Source organism: Malania oleifera, chromosome 13, assembly GCF_029873635.1.
Source record: "Malania oleifera isolate guangnan ecotype guangnan chromosome 13, ASM2987363v1, whole genome shotgun sequence".
Taxonomy (NCBI): Eukaryota; Viridiplantae; Streptophyta; class Magnoliopsida; order Santalales; family Ximeniaceae; genus Malania; species Malania oleifera.
The window spans coordinates 31,067,971-31,073,791 of NC_080429.1; positions in this window are offsets into that span (position 1 = coordinate 31,067,971).

The following is a 5,821-nucleotide window of genomic DNA, read 5'->3' on the forward strand; positions in this document are numbered from 1 at the left end:
ATTTTTTTATTTATTTTGTATTTTTTAAAATTAAATATTATTAAAATAATTTTTTAAAAATATAATTAGAAATTAAGACAATTGAAATACTAAAAAAATGTAAATTTTAAATTTTATTTATAAATTTGATATTTTTTTTTTCCCTTCTCTTGATAAGCAAATATAAAAATGTAGATTTTTGAATATTTTTTCCTTTTTCTAATATTTTTTGAGTTTCAAACGAAACCTAAATATGAAAAATGTTTGGAGTTTTTTCCCGTTTTATAATTAAAAGTATATAAAATATAAAATAATACTCTGAACAGGGAATTTTTTCCCAAAATAATGCTCACGTAATCTCGCAGCTTCATGCTGCGAGATTTAAACTGGTGGCCACTCCGCCATCGACGCGTGGCAAAGAACGAAGCAGGGGTAACGTGACGCGTGGCGACGGGTGAATAAATCTCGCAGGTCAAACCTGCGAGATTTTAGAAGGGAGCGAACGGAGGCGACGCGTGGCTGGTAAGCGATCGTGACACGTGGTGAATCTCGCAGGTTGGACCTGCAAGATTTAAGAAGGGAGTGAACTTAGATCGTGCCACGTGGTAAATCTCGCAGGTTGGACCTGCGAGATTTAAGGAGCGACCGTACGGAGAACCAAAGGAATGAACTTGGAGCTTTTTCCCGTTTTATAATTAAAAATAAATAAAATATAAAATAAGACTCTGAACAGGGGTAACTTGTCCTCGTTGCATCGTAAATTATAAAAACAGAGGCTCATTTTAAGTCATTTTTCTGGGTTGGCCTTAAAGAAGAACCATGTGGGTTGGCATCGTAAATTATCAACAATTGTTCTTAATTTCATGCATCCTATTCCTTACTAATATTGTGATAATGAACAACTTCAAAAGATCTCTCAAACTCTTTTGCATTTAAAAAATTAGCCTAATCATTCCAGAACTTGACCACATCTTCCCTGGTCAGTAAATGGTCATTCCAAAAGATATGAACTTAAAAATGTTTAAACTTAGAGAATCTTTTCAACCAATATTCAGTAATATTATTATATATAAATGACATCTCTTCCAATTTTTTCATCCACTATGTTAATTAAGAACAATCTCAGTTTCGAATTGGCCAAACATAGATCATTCCGCTTAGGAGTTTGAGAAGTCGAACTCATTAACTAGGTCAGTTTCCAAGTATTTTGCCAAGATTCTCTTAATTAATTGTGATTAATATAGTTAAAAAAAAAAATTTATATTTTTAAATAAAAAACACTAGTAGTGACAGTTTAGTAAATTCATCGCTAATAATAGACTATTAGTCACAGTTTCAATAAATCGTCCCTAATAAGAGACTATTAGCGACGGTCTTTCTAAAAAGTCAGTAATATAGTTAATAAATTCTTTATATTTTTTAAATAAAAAACTCTATTAGTGACAGTTTAATAAATTCGTCGCTAATAATAGACTAAAAGCGACGATTTACATAAATCGTCACTAATTGATTTGACTTTTTTAGTATCAACAAATGCATTCTTAGTGACAGTTTTATAAACCGTTACTAGTACAAGACTAATAGGGACGGTTTAGAAGAATTGTGACTAATATTGTAGTATTAGTGACGATTTCTTAGAACCGACACTAATCGTGTTGACTTTTTCTTAGTCAACTATTATTATTAGTAACAGCTTAGGCAATCGTTATGAATATGATGCTATTACTGACGGTTAATAAACCGTCACTAATATACCAAGAAACGTCGCCAATATTTTTGCGGGATAATTTCCGCGCAAAACCCTGAATTCCCACAATGGTTTGAGGAGGAAAACTGGTTTTTAGTTACGACAGTATTAGTGACAGTTTGAAAATCTTCACCAAAAGTGCATTACTAGTTATGGTTTTTAAAAACCGTGACTAATATGCGCTTGTAGTAACAAATTTAGAACCGTCACTAATACTTTCGTCACTAAAAATCATGTTTTTTGTAGTGATTATGAATTACAATAAAATAACACAATTTGCTACAAAATTTAAAAATTTGTGAAAATTTTAAATTCATACAAAATAATAGCATTTTTTTCACAAAATGTGCTCCATGTGCGGAAACACTTAATGGATTTGATGCACAGAATAAATTGTAAGAGAAATGAATTTTGAATACAATTTTAATGGTTAGAAATGGGATGGAACATTTGTTTTTATTTTCCCTACACTCTTCATGAGTTATGATGTATCTCTTATAGTATGTTATTGATGACATATTTTTTCTTTAGAAATATAATGTCTAAATGTGAACGTATCCAAAGCATGCTCAAGTTGTTGAAATAAAATGAAGTAACACGTGCATAATTGCAACTAGGACTATTATTAAAAAAAAAAAAACAGGTAATACTAACAATTACGGTAAAAGAAACAAACCTACCTTGAGGTTTGGCAAACCGATTGGAGCTCCCCTAAGTTTCCAAAATCCTATTTATTTGTCCTAAAGGTTTCAAAATTGTTAGACCTCCCTTGAAATTTACTAAAAATAGATAAATCTTCCTTAAAAGACTTATTTTTTTACAAAAGACGAGAAGAGGTACATGTTTTTTTAATAAACCGCAAGGGAGGTCATCATAATTCTTGAAAGCTCGGGAAAGGTCCTTAGAATTTTTTAAATCTCAATGAAACTAATAAATTATTATTATTTTAAGGATAATATTAAATATAAATTCATTAAAAATCAATAACAGCACTAAAAATGTATAATAAAACTATTAATAATCACTATTACAAATAAAAAATAATAATTATAAAATTATTTGATTATGCTTTAGGGGTATTTATTAAAAAAAAAAACTTATTTTTTATACCATTATAAAAAAGAATACAAAATGTTGGAAAGAAATAAAAATTTGAATTACTTACTCCATGTCAGTAATCAAATGCAGTAATTGCATTCCAAAAATAGTTCAATGCCTGCCTTAATTACATTCCTCCCTTGAGCATCATCCTTTGGTAAGGTTCAACGAAAAATTATTCCCTTGGAAATTCTATTTTTATGCCAATTGCTTTCACTATTTTGATTGATTGGACATCAACGCTTATAATATAGAATTATTACACATGCGAGGGTTTAGAGTGCTGAAACACGTTTGCATCTGACGACGCACGTAAATGCATGCAGACATACAAATTTTAGCAATACGAATTTTGTAGTAAAAGACAACTGAATTTAAGGAATTAACTTAACTAGACATGCAAATTTAGACGATACGAATTATGTGTCATTATTTAGATTTGGCAGTATTGAATTCTTTAGATATACGAATTATTAAATGATATATACAAAAGAAAGAAAAAAGTAATCAATTATATACAAATGAAATCAAAACAATCAATGATATACATACAAATAAAATGCAACTAAAGTAATGCTAAACTACTCCGTGCCGCAGCGAGGTCGTCTCCGGGGTCGTGCTGGCTGCCGTCTGCGTCTACCCTCTCCCTGCTCGTCAACATCATCAGGTGTCCTGGCCCGTCGTGCTGGATGTGAATCCTCTCCCCCAAGAGGTGCTGCATCATCATCATCATCAGCCATGCGTAGCGCACGCGGTGAGAAATGATACGATGTCTCGGGACGAGAATAAGGCGGCCTAGAGGGTGCATCGACCTCGACCCCATCGAAAAGATCGTCCAATAAAAATGACATCGATGGGGTAGCAGTAGAGTCGGATGGGGCATCAGTCGATCTGCTCGATGGTCCGGCAATATCAGCTGCAGTGGAAGGCGCATAAGGCGCTGACGGGCCAAACAAGTACTCGGCCTGTACGACTGGTGGGGAGGACATGGGAGTCCCTGGACGACTAGAGGAAGCATGTCGTCCTTCGCGGACTGGAGCTGGTCGACCTCCTCGTGCTGGTACATCAGGTCGCCCTCCTCGTTGTGGGATCCGTCGACCGTCCTCGTGGACGAGGTCCAGTGCAGCATGCATCAATCGGTGGATCGCAGGATCCGACGAGATCTGCTCTGCCTCAATGACTATGTCAGCCTGCAGGAGATGAACATATTTTATTAACGCATTCAAATTGGAACGTATATATAAAAAAATGAGTTGTGTCATTAATCTTCTTACGAGGCTCAAATATACAGCTGCGGTCCTGTCGACGAAGCGGCGTGTGATAGACCTATACCAAGTGAAGTATGGGTCATCTGGACGCATCGGAATGTGCTCCGCCACTCCTCGTACGATATAGTCTCGCCGATGCTCCCACGCAGTGACGAATATCGCGTGCGTAGTCGACCAGTCTGTGATCCCTCGACCGCGTCCATCCATGCCGTGGAGATCGTCTCTAACAATATCTATCCCTGAAGTCATAAATGGGGCGGGAATGACCTGTCGAAACCCGAACTGCCGCATGACTCGATCGGGGAGATACCACTCAATAATATGAAAGCATATGAGTGGCACTCGCGCTACCCACAGGTCCCTCCCGTTTGCATAGTCAGGCGGCATGTCGGCTAAAATCTCATCCGTGTAGGGCATCCATATAAACTGTAGTTAGACAAAACACAAAGTTATGCGGACTATACACAACTGAAAGTAAGAAAGAAATGCTTTCATGTGCTATACTTTAACTGATTTATACCTTATGCTCCCGGTGCATGTCCAACTCGAACCTGTACCAGGGCAATGTGTGAAGCGCAACCATCGATGCCCTCAAGTCGTCCCTCCATCTGTGTAAGATGAAATCTAAGTTCCCAAATGCAAGACTACTGCATATTACGAATTAGTATTCGTAATAGTTATTGAGTGAATATAAAGGGATAGATAAAATATCTACTAACCGATATGCGAGCGGGAGAGGATCAACCGAACGACCGTCCTGACCCCTCTCAATCTGTAGGAAACCTCGCCGCGTAGGCGTGAATGAAGGAAATCTCTCCCAAGCCCAAACCTGGAGTAAGCGAAGGGGGCCCGCAATCTGTGTCTTCGAGTGGTGCGCGGCGCGGCACATCTCCCTGTACAACCACGCCAAAGTGGCGGACCCCCAACTGTACGAGTGACACGCTCCGAAGTCCTCAAGAAGTGGAAGGAACATAAGATGCGCATAACTGCCGGAAACATCCGAGAAGATCACCCCACAAATCAAACGCAACAAGTGGGCTCGTGCGTGGCATGCTATGGTCTGAACATCTGCATGTGCCGGGAGCTCACGAAACGCATCCCCCTCAAGGAACCCGCATACGGATGCGTGCACCAACCAACTCGCTGTCAGGCGGAACAACGCCTAACAACGCTCGCACATAGTACGCAGGGCGTGTCGACCCTGACGGTCTGTAGGTCCCTCCACTGGTCCGGCAATGCGACCTATGACAGCTCGCCCATCAATCGGCAACCCGAACAAAACAGCTACGTTCTGTAATGTGACGGTGGCCTCACCATGAGGTAGGTGGAACGTGTGCGTCTCAGGTCTCCATCGCTCCACCAATGATGTGACAAGATGCCAGTCAAGCTGGATATGAGCAATCCGATAAATGCCATAAAACCCCGCCTCGCGTATCAGCTGGACAATGCGGAGGTCCGCCTCTAACCAACGCTCGGCGAACTGCGTGCCCCCTCGGCAGCACAGGGGCTCCGCATGCCCCTCAGCCCACGCTCGGCTAGCCCTGTGATGATCGCCCATCGTCAAGACGCTCGGATTAGAAGGCCCGGGATCAATCCTGGAAATGCACAGTTGCATCAGCATAGGTATAAATAAAAAAGAAACGGTGTGAAATACTATAAAACTGCATACGAAATCATCGTGACGGTCCCGCTGCATCGCCCGAGTGGGTCCTTCTTGGACACCTTGTGC